Here is an 18,907-nt window from a genome sequence, read left to right as displayed (position 1 = left end):
CTTCTTTCTCATATTGAGATGGAACTTCTTGATGGAACTTTTAAGAAAACCATTTGAGTCCTGAACAAAGAAAAAAGTGCTCAAAAGCTGTCATTGTTCTCTGTGGTGGACACACACAATAAGAAGCTATAAGAAGCCTTTTTGTCTTATCTGTCTTTGACTACAGGGCAAGTAAAAACAAAAGTAAAACCATTTAGCAGAACACCCTCAAAATCAAAACAAACAAACATCCCCCAACAATATCCCTCCAAAGGCACAAAAAAAATAAATTGGTTCCTTTTTCTTTTTCCCTAAAGGCAAGAAGAAATTGTAGTTGCCCCTGGAAGTGCTGCAAGTGGGAACTGCTAGAAGACAGAACAATAGAGACATGGCACCCTCGATGTCACTCTCTCAGCCCTGTGCCCAATGAGTTCCTTCAACTACTCTGGGTCGTGGTTTCCACATCTGCAGACTGGGGATAATAACAGGTCTTTACATCACAGGGGTGTTACAAAGATCAATTAGTTAATGTCTGAAAAGCGCTTTGAAGATATAGCAGGTGGTGAGTATTATTATGCAAATAACATGATTTAAGAAAATCACAAGTGCTGGATTAATACTAATCCCTTTGATATTTAAAAGACACCGTTTTTTTCATATTTTAAAGTAGTGAACATTTATGCTATAGCTTTTCACGGCTGCTGCAACCACAATTTTTAACCTTTTCTTTTCTTACAGCTCCATACATAAAACTCCTCTGCAGACATCTTCACAAAATCCAATCTTGACTCAAGGCTAGGAGTAGTGGAAGAAATTATGCATGTTGATGAACTGGATAACTAGATTCTATGTAGGAATATTTCTCAGAGGATAGAATGTCACAGGCCTAACTTACTGTAACAAACACTGCAGAGTCTTTCAGTTTTAGGGCTTTTTTGGGAAGCACACTAATTTCACGCTTAGAAGCATTTGTAAAACAATATAGCTGCTATTTAATTATGCCATTTTATGGTGGAAAAAAGTGGAGGAAAAAATGAAGCTGTGGTTCATTCATTTCCTCCAAGGCTGCATATCTAAATTGTAAAAAAAAAACAAAACAAAAAATAGAAATAAAAGAAAAGAAAAATTAATGTCTAATGACCTCATTTGGTGGTTTCGCAGGAGATCAGGCATGGCAATATTTTCTCCAACTTCCAGCAACTGGTTGCACAACCACTTCTTTTTTAGGTGGGATGCAGGAAGTGGAGTGGACAGCCACAAGCCAGCCCAGAAATACAGCTTTCCTGAAAGCTTGTCACTTGCCATGAAAGAATCATAAGTCAAAAAGAGAGCCGAGGTGGGATCAGAACAAAGAGCCTGAGGTGAGCAGGCATCCGAAACATCCAAAACCAAGGTGAGAACACAGCCAAGACTAGGTGTCCCTCTGGTTTTCAGTCTTGCCCTTGCCAGACCTCACTGTGACAGCAAGACATCCTGCCCAGTGCTTGAAACCTCCCCATGCTTCCAGGACTTACACTGCCACATTCCCTTCCTGTGAGGAAGTCTGTTTCTTGTCTCCTGCACTGTAAAATTTAGTTCAAACCAGCTGGTCCATTTTGTCTAGGAATCTGGAAAATATTGCTGTGATTAAAACCAGCTTAATATTAACCCTCTCTGGAATGCAGGCCTGAAATTGATATTAATGAAATAAGATCAGATATTAATATTCTGTACAGCTGGTTCCTCAAGCTGTGCTGTAGCGTCAAATCAAATCTTTCCCCAAATCAGCATACAAAATACAAACACAGGATGGCAGGTAGCATGCACGCGTGAGGAGACAGAAGGAGCATTTTAAAACTTTAGAAGCTATTATATTTGCAGCTATAGGCAGCTATGCTTCTCTTCCCATCTCCAGCAGCAACCATATTAATAGCTATTCAATACAGTAATAGAATGCTGTGCACTTAGTTGTTGGGGCTTTTTTAATCTCCAGGTCAATATTAAAAGCATTTGGATGCTCTTTAGGAGGGAGGAATGATTTTGTACTCCAGGAACAGTGAAACATCTGCAGCATTCCCTAGGAATGCTAGCAAAGGATCTTCTTCACATGTCTCTGCTCATTACTGATGTAGTAATACTTCACTTTAACTGGACCTAGTAGCACAGATTCAAAGTTTGATTTTATTGCATAAATATGCACTCTGTGCAACATCTGTGTGTTCTCATTAGTTGAATTTATACAATTTATGTACAAAATAGATCCAAAACACCACCTGAGGGTCACTCTGCAGAGGAGACCCTCGAGGGTCTCTGAACAAAGTTGTTGGACACATGATTTTTACTCCTGGGTATGCAGGCCTGGGGAATAAATCTGCAGTTCTGCTCCTGGGCAAGTAAGTATCAGACCCATCTTTCACCTTGCTCTCCTGTAAAATGGCAGCCACCTCATTTTCCAAAAAAGATCTAATGATAGACCTCTCCATTGAAGAACAACTCCCAAGTGGGAAGATGAGTCAGCATGATGCTTCCTTCATCTTCACAGAGTAGAAAGTCAATTTCTGTCTCAAGAGTACCCCTTTCTCTCTCAAGAGTGCCCTGCAGGTAGCTTGAGGTTTGATGTACTGCATCTCCACACCTTCAGTTAATTCACTTTCTCTGACTGTTTTGAGTTTCCCAACAGAGTACTTGAAGAAAGCAATCTGATTTTCATGTAATCTGCTATTCATTTTGAAGTACACAGGTTCATCTGATTTAAGTAGGCCATAGAAATTTATAGCTAAACTTAGAAAGAACAAAAATATTCCAGCATTCTCAAATTTTCACATGTGCAGCCATACACCACAAAGATAAAACCTAACTTAGATGACACCAAATTTTTTTATCTCCTCTTCAAACAGCCAAAAAATACGAAGCTGCTGCAAGGACTGATCCCACTAGTCAACCTTCCCATCACTCAGCAATCTGTTGCCAGGTTTCTCCAGATGAAAAGATGAAAACTATACTGTCTGCAGTATACTTTACATGCAGTCTGAGGAAAAAGCAAGGTTATTGTAACTGAGACAGAGAAGAAGATAAGACAATGCCTTCTGTCTGCCCACAAAGCAAAAGGAATGCCATTCAAACAGCCACACAATGACAAAAAATAAAAAAATGTGGACTCCTGTGTGGTTTGTTGACCTTTGCACCAAGTAGGGCCAGGAAGGTACAGTCTCTCCTATTGGCTACTGCTGCCTTTTCTTTCCCAGGAGATGGGCAGAGAATGGGAATGGGAATGTACTGAAGAGAAGGTTACTCTGATGATTTGCAGTTCATACACAAAGCTTCTGGGCTGACAATCTTCTGGCTTTGGTACAATTTGCATCACATTTGTAATTGTATTACCTGGACAGTTTTAACCTCATTAAGGATTCACAGGTAAAAAGCAGATGCTGAAACAAATCTAATAAAGCAATGTCTGCTTTAAAGAGGATACACTAAGCAGAAGCTAATTCAACACCTTCTTTCTTTTTGGTTTGTAAAGAGGATATTCATAATTTCACTCAGGAAAATAAATATATATGTCAACCAAGGTAAGGTTTATTTGAACTACAGAGCAAAAAAAAAAAAAAAAGTGTGGTTTGGGATGTTTGAGTTCATGCTGCATTAAAGCATGGCTATTTAAAAAGAAATTATTCCAGGAACACATCATCTTTACCTCGTGGCTAATATATATATAAATGGCTTTAAAAAAATTTACTCAAATTGCAATATTTCCTCTCCCTCCAGTAAATATAAGAGCTTAGCATTAAATCTATACTAAAAAAATAAAATCTTACATATTCTAGGCACCAAAAGTACAGCCAAACTAGGCCCTTGCAGCCAAGTTTGCTGCTTTGCTTTTGGCACAAGTACAAATGAAATACTCCAGAAGACATTCTTTCAGGTGTTTTGAGTTAATGTTTATGGAACTCAAGGATTTCTATTTAAAAAACCCCATCTTCAGTGAATTCATAACCTTCAGTTGGGAAACATGAAGGGAAAGTTTCCATAAGATAGAGCACACTTTCCTTTAAAAACCTTTGATGGAAACTATAAAATTTATTATACATATTGTATATAATACATTCAATTTTATATTTTTTTTTAAACAGAGATCCTGTTTCTGAAAAGAAGTAGAGCATACTCCATGCATAGAGCTACCTTTATCAAGTGCATAGAAATGTGTGAAGGAGTACCACTATGGATTATTACGATACTGCCCTTTGAGTCATGTCAAGGGAGTAAAATTGATAATAAAGGATCTTCTTTTGGGATCAGGAGGGCTCCAGCTTCCTACTTGTGCTGCCACATGCATGAGCATGACATTGAAGTTGTGTTTGTGCTCATGGCCTCAGATTATAACTTGACTGTTGATTTGAATTCCTGCAGGCCTTGTACTCTCGGGACCTGCCCTATCTCATTTGGAAGAGATCACATAATGTTTTCTGCCCTTCATGGCCTCACCATCATCTTGTAGCTAAGCCTCACAGCTGATAAAACCTCACAGCTGATAACCTTAAGTCTAGTTTTCACATTTAACAAATTTTCCTGTAGCTCAATCAGTAAAATTGAGCTACAGGATAGCTCAATACCTAGGATGTTCAATACAGACATTCAATACCTAGGATGGAGCTAAATATACTAAGCATTAACCATTTATTTGTCAACTTTCAAAGACATATTTTTTAATAGTTGCCTAGACTTGTCTCCTTTTAATAAATACAGCAAAATGGCATCTTCATATCCTGTTCAAGGTATTGTACCCTGTAAATGTTGCATACCCACCATTACAGCATCCAGACTGACAGTTTCCAAATCAAACCTATAAACATCATGGTAGCACTGGAAAATCTTTCTAAGCTCCCTCCAAAAGCCTACCAGAGGTAAGAATCTTCCTTGTATTTAGGTAAAGTCTGGTTCAAAGTTGTTTTTTAATATGTGAAGAAAATTCTCTGTATTTCTTTTAGCCCATTCTATGTATTTTGCTTTTCTTTCTCTGCTGCAAGCAATAAACCACTTTTATGTTCAATATATGAATAGTAGAGATTTTTTTAAAGCCTGTCATTTTACAAGGTTTTCCTAAAGCTTGTAAAATATGAATGATCTGTGCAATGGCTCCATACATTAAAATGCAATTCGGGCATGCCAGTTCTCCATCTTTCCCTTTATTCATTACTTAAAGGGCTAGGAACCATCCTGGGATGCCTTGCACTAGGAGGGAAAGTACATAACTAATTTCCAAACTGCTCTGTTTACTTTGCATACCTTGTGGGCAGAAGTTGGCAAGAAAGGACTGGAAGCTGTTTGCTTTGAAATTATCACCCCATTTACAAGATTCAAGAGCAAAGTCTTTTCAACTGAGGTAAGAGGGAAAAGGAAGTGAATCTGTGCATGGTTAATGGCTCAGTAGAGTGCTAGCGGTGCAGTGGAGGTCATCAGCTGAGAAAGAAAACCAACAAACACGAAAAAAGCTTCCTCACTAAGTGCATATGAACAAGATATTTAGAGCACCCAGAGAGAATAAGGACACTAGCCAGATCTATGTAAAAGGGTTGTATTTAGTTTAAAACCACCTCATACTATTTGAAATGAAAGAATAGCTACACAGGAGCATGGCTGCTATTGAAAGTACAAACTCAACACCCTAACTCTGTTTGCAAAAGCCTCTTCTTCTCTGACTAATAGGGCCACCCAGGATGGGACCAGCAGGAAGGGAAGAGAGCTACAGACACAGGCAGGGCAAGATAACACAAAGAACTTGGCAACAAAATTACTTTAAGCAGGTCTTGAATCCTCCTTTTTTTTTTTTTTAATTTATTTTTTTTTAATATGGGGTGGGGTGTGGGGATTGCCTTCCAGCTTCTCAGTGCAACATTGCAAATTATCATGTGTTTGCATGGCCATGCTGTGAAACACAGCAGAGATGAAGGGAAACTTCTGAATACTTTTTTTCAAAGCTGTATAACAACTACATATAATACAGTCTAATGCTAGATCAGCTCTCCTGTCCAGTCCACAGCACAACTCCACAAAACAGTCATGGTAGCACAACTAAGCAGGTACTGGCCAGTGATGGCAGGAACTACTTACAGCAGAGCTGCCACTGAAGATTTCATATCACTGAATGATGGTCTGTGCCCGCTGCTAACCCACTTGGAACAAAAATGCTCCCTCCTGCCAAGGCATCTCATGGATACAGAGAGCACGATGTGAAAGTGCTTTGTAGGAGGCTTTGTTTAAGCCAGGAAATCTGGGGATGTAAGGTTTGCTTTTGCATAGGGTCTTTTGGGAAAGCAACATGGGATAACTTAAGAGAATTAGCAGGTCCCCATCCTTTCTGGTCAAGAAGGAATGCTGCAGCATCTACTGACCTACTTATACTTGACAAAAATACCACCAAATTGTACTTTTCATCTTCAGATCTCCCAAAATTCCCCAAAGTGAAGCAATGAAAAAAAACCCCACAAAAACAGCAAAATAAACACACCCCCCCCCACAAACAAAACAAAACAAAACATACCACAAAATCACAGAGAAATTAAATTACTTGCTAAAGACAGCAACAAAACCACCATGCTGAAGTCCCCAGTCAAGAGCCCTACAGCACCCAGCTGCATGCAGTGGATTGCATAGATGGCAGTCTGGACACCAAACCTACACACAAAGCAGCCCAGACTTCTGGTATTCTAGGAAATATGCCAGTTTCATCTGACTGATGCCACTGAATTACTAGCATGGTATTGGAGCATCTCAGTTTGGGACAGAGACCTGTCTATCCATGCCAAGTTATTGCACATGAAAGGTCTGAGAAAACAGAAAAGTCTCTAGAGGGAGGGAAAGGAGGCAAGTATGTAGCCATTTCTGGCCACGAGTTTAAAAATATCTTCCTTTTCCAAAAAGCTAAGTAAGAACATAAAATAACTCTTCAGCGCTGCCTCATTCATAAGCTCCTAACTTCCAAGGTTGCTAAACCCTCTTCTGATATCAGAGTTCCTGTTCAAGGATAATTCAAGTAGATTAATTAAGCCACAGACAACAGAAAACACAGTCTGCCTCTTCAAATTATCACTAGGAGAAAATAGCATTAAGAGTTTAGTTTCGAGAATGCTGTTTACATTTACTCATTTTACAGGCATCAGGATCAAAATTAAAAGAGAATAACTAATTACAACAACTGGGAAAAGCAAATAGGCATTTAAATTTGAACAGTGGCAACAAGCAAAACATTGCAAAAGTGAAGTAGAAAGTGTTACTCTGAGCAATTGAGATACTATGTTTTGATAACTAACTTGGAGATGATTCACGCCCACAAGCTGCTTAATGCCCTTTTACACTACAGGTCCAGGAGATACAGAACTACGCATAAAAATCACTATCAAATCAGACAATATCCAGGATAATTAGAAAGTAAATACATTTTCATGCCAGATTATTAAAATAAATTTGAGGCCATAACATTTCAACCTAAACCCTAAAGCACATATATGCCAGGCAGACATCTTTCATCTCACTGCAGTGCTCTACACAAGAAACTCCTCCTTCTCAAACAAGCAGCACAACACTTGGGAAGAAGAAATGGAGGTTAAAACAAAACCCTCAGTCCAAATGAGTTCTTAGCCCACCTGAGCAGCACAAGCGTTGCTAGTGAAAGGGACTTCTTGGGGCTCAGGCTCCTGCGCAAATAGTGTCCAGGATGAAATGCTTTTTGATGTGTACTTGCTCCTGCTGGAAGAGACACAGAACAGAAGCTTCAGAGAACACATAAGACAAGGGACTAGGCAATATCCACAATCAAATATAAAGAGCTTGCTCAGGGGGTCTATGGGCATCTCAAGACGTTGCAGAAAGTTCCTCAATTTCATCTTTGTAAACTCAAAAGGGGTAAGAGTAAGGATGGTGAAATCTATTGGTTTTTCATCACACTGAAGACTTTTTCAGCAACTGAAGGCTTAAAGATGTCACATCATCAGATATCAAATCATTGGGACATCAAAACATATAGGACAAATATGTAAAATTAGTTAAGATCTCAGAAAAGTTGTCATTAGTAACATCACAACGCAACTGTAATGCTTCTTTTGCAGTTCAAAATTACTGGAATTATGCTCTAAATTACCTAAGTGTTTTATTAGCTACCTGGAAATAAGCAAATCCTTTATGGCAAAATTAAGAGATTACATGGTTTAGGTACATGAAAAACAAAACCAGAAGGCAAATCACAGAGTTAACACAATTAAACTTGTCAAACTCTGCTCATTCCAACCAAAACAATCTTAACATGTCTGAACGCAGATTTATATATTCATTAACAAGGGAGGGGTAAGGTTTGCAGATCAAAGGACTATGACCTCTGAATCAAGGAAAGCAAAAGAGATGAGGTCAATACAGCCTCACAGCTGAGCATCACATTCAGAGCTTCTGCTGTTATTAGAAGGGCTAATATGGCTCCTGGGTTCAAAGATATGAGAGTGAATGGAAATAATGACTGGGGTAGCATGAAGCATGCCCTAAAGAGTGACACTGAAATACTGTGTCCAGTTCCATGGCTGATGCTCAAAAAGAGATGTTGAAAATTATAGAATATGCAAAGTAGAGCAACAAAAGCAATTAGCATCTGGGGCCGGGGGGGGGGGGCGTGTTATGTTAAAAAGCATCATGTACAATCAGATTTAAAGATTCAGTCCTTCTGATAAGCCACCCAGACATCTGACAGCTTACTTGATCATCTTTAAGGGGAAAAAAAAAAATATCAGCAACAAAAAGCCTTTAATACAGCCACAAGAAAACTTAAAAGGGATGAACAGATGCAATTCAAAAGCATAGAAGGCTCTTGTTAGCACCAAGATGAAATTCTGAAAAGGCAAAACCAAATAAGAACAACATTTTAAAGATGGATTATTTTCCCGCAGAATTTTCAAGGTAAGATATGCTTTAGTCCCACAATTTCTTTGGCCCATGAGCAATAGCCAAGTGAGATGTTCAAACAACTGTGGGACTTGACAGCTCCGCTGACCCTAAACTCTAGATAACAATCTCAAAAAACCCCAAACAAACCCCAAAACCAAAGAGAAACCCCTCAATCAAATAATTTAATAAAAAACCCCACAAGGATATTGCCCTGCATTTTCATTGATGTTACTGAACAACGAATTAAATGCACAATGGACTGTGAAATGCTTGCAGATCTTCCCCCAGTTAAATGTCAAACCAAGAAGCCATCTGTTAATAAACAGAGACATCACCTCTCTGGAGTTTTATCCAACCTACTAATACATAAACTCATACCACCACTTAGGACTCTGGATTGCCAAGGCAAATGAAGTCTTTTGGGTTTTCATCTCAACAGCTTGGGTAGGCAGAAGGTGACAACACCTGGACCATATAGCACATGCATAATCCGAGCCATGAAACCAGCTTTGTGGTTGCAGTTACTGATTCTTGAAAGACTTCTTAAAGTGCTTGCAAAGACATCTTCTGCCTGTGTAAAAGCCTTTCAGACGAAACCATTGCCATTTGACATATGTGGGGGGAAAAATATCCTCAAAGTCACCCACTTCAGTTTTTTATTAGGTTTATAACTTCTACCCATATAGGACATGTGCACGAGGTGTTACTCAGTTCATGAGGGAAAAGTTACAGTTGCTGATGATGCATGTCAAAACTGCACAGAAAAAAAATTCACAGCTTTTAAACTACTTAATCACACAAGACTGGAAATAGAAGTCAAAACTACTGCTTTTATTGCCCTACAATTCAACAGGCCCAACATTAAGTTTATACCAATTTGTCTCATACTGATTAAATGAAGATAGCATGTTAAGTTCAACACACACTGTGACAACACACTAAGGAAGGCCAAATTACTGTCATATATACTGTTATATATACTGTTATATTTAAGAGAGATGTTGCATATTTTGGGCTTGCAGCTGCAATGAGCATAATCAGATCCATTAATGAGAAACTAAGTAACTAATACAAGCTGAAGGAAATCATAGCCTTCTACTATCAATCATTCCAAGTGTCACGTATCTTCAGGAAAGAATAAGCTTTTATTTGCTTTTCAGGCCTAGTTTTAACCCTAGCAAAAGATTCCTAACTTGTCCTTATTCAGGATGGTAAACTTCACCATGTATTTCCATTGCACACTTTTTACCAGATCAATATGGCTTATATTTTCTGCCCTCTGCTTTCTCCCTGTGGTTGAATACATTGACTAATAACAATTTTCCTACAGGGCAAACATTGGTTAAAAAACTGGTCCTTCATAAATTCTAAACAGTGATGCCAATAGGAATGTATGAGCTAGATCTTCTTTATATACAACTCTTAGACGTCAGAAAGAGATACTATCTCTTCTTAAACTATCTAGAAGATAAAGAAGAGCCCTGGGGAAAAAGATGTGAGGAGTTCACTCCTCAAATTTTTACATATTTAAAACAGTCAGTAGGTACAGACAGAACATTAAGCTTTCTGCATCCCTTCTCCGAGACACAGATTACATTAACAATTCCTCTAGATACAGCAAGATTAGTGTCAGGTTTATGAGAGCTTTCTTCAATCCAATTCAACATGCAGACCTAATCCAGTTTAACTAGAAATGTGCTAGTCAGGTCTGTTCAGCAATTAGAATCAACATACCTTGTTATAAAAAAGTAAGTTCTGGAACAATTCAGTTTAAGTGCTAAACATCTCATGGATTTTTATTTAAAATCATGTTGTCCACAGGCAGTTTCCATGTACCTAATCTGGAAGAGTGGTTCTGATGGGTCCACTTGAAGGTCCATCACAGAATTAGGACATCTTAGGGGCAGAGTTTTTCTACGGCTTCCTGGATTAGTGTAGGATTGAGAAGGCTTTTAAAAAACAGACAGAAAGAATGACATCTGCAACATTAAGATAACTGTGATTGTCAAATAATACCAAAGCCATTTGCTGCAAATTATGTAAATCATAGAATAGTTTGGGTTGGAAGGGACCTCAAAGATCATCTCATTGCAACACCGCTGGATTCAAAGCCCCATGCAGCCTGGCCTTGAACATGTCCAGAGATGGGGCACTCACTTCCCAGCTTCCCTGGGCAACCTGTTCCAGTGCCTCACAGCCTTCACACTAAAGAATTTTTTCCTAATAGCTAATCTAACCTACACTCTTTCAGTTTAAACCCATCCTTCCTTGTCCTGTCACTTCATGCTTTTGTAAATAGCCTTGCCCTATCTTTCCTGTAAGTTCCCTTCAGGTATTGGAAAGACAGTTACATCATCCTGAAGCCCTCTCTTTTCTGGGCAGAACACCCCTCAAACCCTCTCAGCCTGTCTTCATAGGAGAGGTCCTTCAGACCACTCATCACCTTCATGGCCCTCCTCTGGACTACACCAACAGTGCCACAACCTTCTTATGTTGCTGTCAACGCACTGGCCAGGCTTCTTTGATGCAGCCCAGAATACATCTGGGCTGCAAGTATTCATTGCTGGGTCGTGTCGACTTTGATGCTGACCAACAGCCCCCAGATCTCCTCCTGGGGGCTGCTCTCAATTCATTCTCTACCAGCCTGTACTTGTCTTTGGGATTTCCCCAACCCAGGGGCAGGACCCTGCACTTGGCCTTGCTGAACTTCATGAGGTTTGCACAGGCCCACCTCTCAAGCCTGTCCAGGTTCCTCAGGATGGCATTGCTTCCTTCCAGAGTGTCACTGGCAAACTTGCTGAGGGTGCACTCAATCCCATATCCATGTCACTGACAAAGATGTTAAAAATTGCTGGTTTTAATACTGATCCCTGAGGAACAGCACTGGTTTCCACTCGGACATCATGCCATTCACTGCAACTCTTTGAGTATATCCAGCCAATTCTTAACCTGCTGAGCGGTCCGTCTGTCAAATCCATGTCTCTCCAGTTTAGACAACTATACCATGTGGGACAATGTCAAACTCTTTGCACAAGTCCAGGCAGATGAGATTGGTTGCTTTTCCTTTATCCACCAACACTGTAACCCAGGTCATAGAAGGCTATCAAATTTGTCAGGCACAGTTTGCCCGTGTTGAAGCCATTTTGTCAGTCATAAACCACCTCTTTCTTTTTCTGTATGCTTTCACATAGCTCCCAGGAGGATCTGAGCTATGATCTTGCTGTGCCCAGAGGTAAGTCAGGAAGACTGATTGCCTTCACTTCTTACTTGTTTACTTGGCCTTAAACTAGTGATGCCAATTAAAAAGAAAACAAGAAAATACTAGGATTAAGGTTTTAATTGGATAACTAATTTCTTGAAGACACAATTTGATTGAATAAATCAAAACAACTAAATTCACTTGTTCCCAGGATCACAAAGCTTTTTGACCAGGGGGCATGTCGAAAGTGAAGCTACAAGGCAGAAACTTGGAAGCTAACTACAAAGGTGGAGCAGGGTTGGAAGTGCTTCAGAAGGTGCCAGGTGGACTCTGTCCCCTGACGCGTACTGAGGCTGATGAGTCTGGGGAACTCAGCGTGGTGCTAATCATCAATCCGTGCTGGCGCCAGCTCCCAGAAGCTGAATTCCAAAGAGAAACCAAGCGTCCCAACAAGCACGTGGCTGGTGACCACAGCTCTGCTGAGACATTCCTGGGGGCAAACTCTGCCCTGTATTATGGTGGTGTAAGGCTGAGCAGAGCGGGGGCTGACCATCACGTTGATGCTGAGATTTTTTTCTTAACTTCTAGTAATATTTATTAAGCACAGACACTTTTAGACATTACAACAACAAGTAAGTCTTCCCTCAACCACCTGAGATGGAAACTCCAAGAGATACAAAAGTTATATCTTTCCAGAGATTCAAGTGCAGAGACAGAAACAGAAATTGATTTCAACAGGTAACAAAATTACTATCTGCCTAAAGAAAGTAAGCCCCAGGTCCACAAGATCCCCTGGACAGCTTTCCAGTCTCTCTGGTTGCTCCAGAACTTGGGTAAGTATGTGTCCTCTCCCTCCTCCATCCATCCATCCATCCATCCATCCATCCATCCATCCATCCATCCATCCATCCATCCCCTGCTGCCTCCTGGGGCAAGGACTCCATGGCCTCTTTTGGTAGCCAGATTTGAGCAGTTTTACAGACAGTTAGAAAGCTTTTTGTACCAGTAAGCCACTGATAGTTAAATAAAATGTCTATTTTTAACTCCTTATTTCTACATGTTTGATCAATTGAAAAGTAAGAGGCTAAACCACTTACTATACAAATACTGTTTTTTGTTACAACAGACACTCTCTCAATCACTTACTCAGGCTATGTGATTTTATTTTATTTTATTTTCAACAAGGATTAACTGCCCAATGTCAAATCCAAGTTAGACTCATACTTAAACAAAACACTTTAAGTAATACTCCACTAATCCTAGCTACCCCCTGGCCTTACTACAGCTAATAATACCCTTTTTCTTGTTTGTTTGAATTCTTTTTCCCCCTAGTATTAGCCATTTAAATAGACCCTCCACTATAAGCTGAGCTTTACAATTTCCTATGGTGCATAAGAAAACCTGCAAGAAAAGCCAAAATAAATATCCACTACTGAGTTGAACAAAAAGGTAAAAGTGAAGAAGTAGGAGGAATACCACACTGAGGTTGTTTGTTTACTTAATTTCATCATAATTATTTAGACTCTCATCTCACTAATAGCTGTGCAGGTGCTAACTTTACTTCAAGAAGGACCTAGAGTTTTTGTTTGCATAAATCAAGTACATTTAATCAAGTGCACATTAGCTCATCAACACATTGGATCTGATGAGAAATTGCATAAGTGACAATGCCAAGCTATTTCGGTGAATATTCATGATATCTCTGCGGAACAGGCTGACTGGAGGAGAGTGAGAACAAAATGACAGTAAAAGAACGGTAGCAATTACTTTTCTAGCAGTTAATGTTGCCATTAACTGCTTGCTGGCAAGAGCTTAAAGTTGCAAACCCCAATTTAAGCTTGTTACCTTAATTTTACAATTGTAATTCAATATTCTGAATGTGACACAAGTGTAACAAATATCTTCATTCAGTGCTTCATACAATAAATAATTTTAAAAAATTAAAATTATAGCTGTTACAAAAATACAAACACTTGGTATTACATGTTCATAAAAATAAACAAATGTGCAAGTCTTTTTCTCAAAACTGAGCCAGAATCCAAACCCTTTGCAACAATTAAGTGGGACTTTTTCATTCTCAATAGGCATTCATGAAGAGGTCTCCCTTCAAAATGTAATTTGTCCTTAGTGATCTTCTGCATGCAAGGCAAACAACTCCCAGTTTTGTAAAGCTATACAAAGCCTTTAGCCAACTTCCAACATCATTTGTAGAAAATTCGGGCAGAGTAATGCTGTGCCCTTAGTGAGGATATTTTACATAACAAGTCTTCAAGTCAGATGAACAAAGCAAGACTTAGATAAAAGAACAAAAAAAACTTGGATCACTTTCTGATTCCTAGAATGGATGAAGGAGAGGAAGAGAGGGCTGTTTAAACACACCATCTACTACATCCTTCTGAAGCCCAGAAACTTTTGTGCGGCTGACCAACCTACCAAGAAGGTCACACAGCCTCCCCTTGTGCAGAGCTGTCTCCCCGCTACCACTGCCCATCAAGTTCTGGTACGAGGTAGTTCACTGGACTCACCAGTGAAATCTGCCATTTCAGAAGAATTTAGATGCTTATGGACTATGGTTCACAACTGCAGCTCAATTCAGCCGACCCAAACTGTTTGCTTTGTCCCTCTGTCACAACAGAGAGATATACAGGAGATTCATGCTATCAGACTTCACAATATCACACACTAATACAAAGAGCCAAAAAATACAGTTTACATTCATATGTCTGTCTGTAAACTTCGGCAGATTCAAAGTCCAATAGGAAATAACCCTGAATGGCAGAGTAACCTCTGGCAAAGGGACAGGAAGAACAGGTGAATACATCAGCTTCTGGAGCATAAGTCAGAGTCACAAGTGTATTTATTTATTGTGCTATCCTTCCCATGCCATGACAATCCAGAAGTATCAAAGAAGCCTGGTTATCAACACTGTTGTAACAGACTATCATGAGCATCCAAAGCTCATTGCACATTTTGGAGGTTCAGGTTACTATAAAATACAGTATCACATTTTGATGGGTTGACCCTAGCTTCTTACAATAATCTCAGACAACTTAAACAGCTTTTGGTACCAGAAGCCACCATTCAAATTCTTTTCCCAAACACTGACACCATTCAGTTTCCGTATTTGTTTAAGTCATAAATTTAAAGAAAGACTATTTTCTACTTCACAGGCAATCAGACTAGGCTTTAGATCCACAAGTATTCTAGGTAAGGAGGACAAACCATGCTAGGCTTGGAAGTAGACTTCCTTCCTCCTTCCCTTTTGTTTTGGCTGGAACCATGTTCTATTCCAGTATATCCATTGTAGGCAGCAGCCCCCGTACCCAAGTGTGCTGGATCTGTCTCACAACTTGAGAGGCAGGCAGGGCATTAAGCATCAGCCCAACATGCATGTATAATCTCACTCCCTGGCAAATAGCGAACAGGTCTTCCAACTGATTTGCCTATAACATGGTACACAACCCTGCTCCTGCAAGACCAGTTGCATGTTTCAAGCTTTGGGGGAGGAAAAAAGAAGAAGTAAAAAAGAAAAAAAAATAAATTCTTTTTCCAGCTCAAATTTAGAGTTGACGTCTTCTGAAAACAACTGTAAAGAAAGCTGAAGTCAATCCTAGGTACATACCAGCAGCCTATTACTTACCAACCTTTGCTTCCTCCTAGATTCCATTGTAATGAGAACATAAACAGTAAAATAAGCATATATCTCCCCTGAATGAATTACCTATTCAGAGTTCCCTCTGGTGTTCAATAAGCTCATCATCACATTCAAGGTAACAGCCCTCGTTACAAAAGCGTAAGCTCCCTCACGAGCAAGTTAGCATTTGATGAGGGGCTCAGCCATAGGGGCAGGACCATAGCGTCGTAACTCGTGGACAAAAGCAATGCTATTTTCCATCCGATTTCAGAGCGGCGATAAACTTACACTTCCTCCTTTGTATATTCAACCGAGTGTCTGGTTAACCCCAAAAGGAACCAAACTGTTAAAGATCCTTCTGCCTCCCGGTGTCACCAAGACCGACGAAGTCTCGGAGATGGCAAAGTCGCAAATTACAGGTACAGCCCATCTGAACGCGGCACGCAAAGATGTTCTGCACCTCCCAAATAACTATGCCTTGAGTCACAAGCCTTTCCAGCCTCGCACTCCCATTCGTCTGCACGGAACATGAGCAAAGTACAGTGTATCTAATTAACAGTTTGGAAAGAAAGTTTAAAGCTGCCTCTGCAAAGAGACAGAACACGCTTGCAGGAAAATCCCAAACGAGTTCCCGAGTCGGCGGTGCGCAGGCGGAGCGCGGGGTGGGCGCCGGGCCAGTGTCAGCCGCGACACCGGGGCTGCTGACCCCGGCCGCTTCGAGGTTGCGAAACTCCCAGGAAGAGCAGCCAGCCTCCATCGAGCGGGGCGGAGGGAGCTCGCCGGACACCGGCGCTCCCCGGCTGCCGGTCGGGAGGAGCCGATCCCCGCGCCTCCCCCACCTCCCCGCCCTGCACGGCGGCTGAGAAAGGCGCTCCGAGTCCAGAGCCGCCGCCCGGGAGCCCCTTAACCAAAACCATCTGGTCACGGGCAGGGCGGTAGAAAGCCCCCTCCGACCCGGCCATCGGCCCCTACCCCCGGCCCTGGCCCCGCAGCCGAGGAGGAGAAAAGCTGCTCTACCCACAACTCAGCAGCTCCCGAGCTGGGGGAGACAGGGGGAAGTCGCCGTGGAATCTGCCTTCCCCCCTCCCCTCCGCGCCCCATCCCGCGGCGCGCGGCGGCAGGGCTGGGGCTGCGTTACCTTCAACAGGTGCAGGCGCCGGCGGGAGGGAGCCCGCGGGCACGGACCGTCCGAGTTGCCCGAGCGGGAGCGGCGGCCCCGGCAGCCCGGGGTGGGTGGCGGTGGGCTGGACAGAGGCGCTACGGCAGCCCCCGGCGGCCGCCCATGCTCCCGGCGGGCCCCGCCGCCGCCGCCACCGCAGCCGGAGTCAGCGCGAAGGCGGCAGCGGCTGCGGCCACCTCCGAGAGGAAGGACGAGAGCGGCGGGGAGCGAGGGAGGGGGAGGCAGAGAGCGAGAGGAGAGAGAAACCGCCCCAAGAGAAATAATCATCACATGGCGGTCACGATCCGCCGCCGCCCCCCGACAGCCAGAGCCTACGCTTGGGAGCCGGGGAAAAGCTGCGAGGAGGGGACACACCTGTAGGCGCAGCACATATCCGCTGTGAGCACAATGCGAGACAGGAAACTGAAAAAACAGCCCAGGGAAGGAGAGAGGCTCCCGTTCGTCCCTCCTTCCCTCCCTCCCTTTCTCCCTCCCTCCCTCTGTCCGTCCGCCTCCTCCTCCTCTCTCCACCCCCTGCCCCCGGTCAGGATCCGCTTGCAGCGCTGTCTCATGCAGGGGGATCCAGGCAGAGGGCTGGGAGGCGGCAGGAGCCGTACTTTCTCTCCGTTTTCCTTTCCCTGTCTCCGCTTTGTTCTGCCCGCCAGCCAGAAGAGCCGGCTCGGCGGAGCGGGGCCGCCCGTGGGGCCGAGCGCTCCCGGAGAACCGGGGGCGCTCCGAGCCCCGCCGGGGGCCCGGGGCCGGGCCGGGGGCGGCAGCTCCAGCGCTGGGGGCGCCGAGCCCCAGCCGCCCGTGGGCCCTTGGGGTGAACAGCGGGGAGCGGCGGGAACTGCCGGGAACTGGCTCTGGGCAGCCTCTGCCCGTGGCCGGGGTCGGCGCTCGGCCTCCGCGGCGCTCTCCAGCGGGGCGGCGGGACCGCTGGGAAAGGGTCTGCCTGCCGATCTGTACCCTACGGCCTTGGGGTACCTGTCGTATCCCGGTGGTGTTCTGGGGAAACTCCTGAACATGAAGGAACAGTGTAATTCCCGCCCTTTATCCCCTGAGAAGAGTCTCTGAGCGCCCAGAGGCTGCCTCTCTTCTTGTACACCCTTGTCGTTGAGGGGCCCAGAATACATCACTGGCATCACTTTTACTGAACTTGAAGTACTCTAGGGTTTATTCCTGTTAGGTAAATTCTCTGCAATCACAATTCCTGCAGGTTCTTTCTCTGCTCCAGCACTCTAGTAAAAAGCCTGTGCACAAATTTTTCTTGCCTTCCCCCAGAAGCAGATCAAGTTCTTGCAGAGCCCACTTCCCACCTGTTGTGAACACAGCATCCATCGCCTGGCTATAGCATCACCATCTCCACGTTCAGACGTTAAATTTGTCTTGGCTATAGCTAATATAGGGATAATCTGTAAAAAGGAGGGATGTCCAAGAAGAGTGGTTCAGGTAAGCTTTGGTCAGGTTGTTTAGACTTTGTAACTTTCCATGTGGATGTGGATCAGCAATGTTTCAAGGAGTAATTAAATGCTCTTGGCACTGTGAGTGCAGCTTCATTAAATGCTGTGTGTGCTGTGCTCTCTACTAAAACAGCAGGAGGCAGCTGGTCCAAATGCCATGCTTCCCAAACTGGAAGTTGCTGAAAAGTTGCCTTTACATCTCAAAATAGCAAAAATACCAAATAATTAAAAATCAACTCCAAAAACGTGGGCAAGAATAAAGTTATACTTTTGGAAAACATGTTAAAAGTGGCTTTCAGACCCTGGCTGTGCAAAGTGCCACCACGGACTTAGCAGTGGGTTAGGACCATTCAAACATTAGTGTTTTGTGGGGTTTTCCCTTTTGGATTGCACAGGAGAGGCAGACATTGCTGGCTGGATTTTGCCACTCTGGCCCAGCTTTTGTGCTAACCTCCACCACAAGGCCCTTGTCCTTGTTTATTGGCTTCCTTCCTCCCCTTCACCTGACTGGGCTGAGTCACTGCAAGATAAGAAAGAGAAGCTCTGGCATAACTCTGGCATAACTGGTTTTT

General features: G+C 42.7%; 1 protein-coding gene across 6 annotated transcripts in view; it reads right to left on the bottom strand.

The window, feature by feature from the left end:
* Window positions 1–17,348, bottom strand: part of PLXNB2 (plexin B2) — a 249,058-nt gene extending 231,710 nt beyond the window's left edge. For 4 of the 6 annotated variants that reach the window (XM_088054880.1, XM_014248934.2, XM_014248930.2 and 1 more), the window contains exons 1-2: window positions 17,251–17,348; window positions 7,599–7,701 (exon numbers count right to left, since the gene is read on the bottom strand). The gene's annotated coding sequence lies outside the window, so the exon portion shown is untranslated. Of the gene's footprint in view, window positions 1–7,598; window positions 7,702–16,854; window positions 16,958–17,250 lie in introns of those variants that run through there. The other 2 variants (XM_014248931.2, XM_088054881.1) reach the window with 2 other exon arrangements.
* Between the last annotated feature and the right edge of the window lie 1,559 nt (window positions 17,349–18,907).

Source organism: Pseudopodoces humilis, chromosome 5, assembly GCF_049639895.1.
Source record: "Pseudopodoces humilis isolate 2021_Gansu_Grassland_sample_001 chromosome 5, ASM4963989v1, whole genome shotgun sequence".
NCBI lineage: Eukaryota > Metazoa > Chordata > Aves > Passeriformes > Paridae > Pseudopodoces > Pseudopodoces humilis.
Note: the sequence above shows the minus strand (reverse complement) of the source record. Positions and strands in the feature narration are given on the sequence as shown.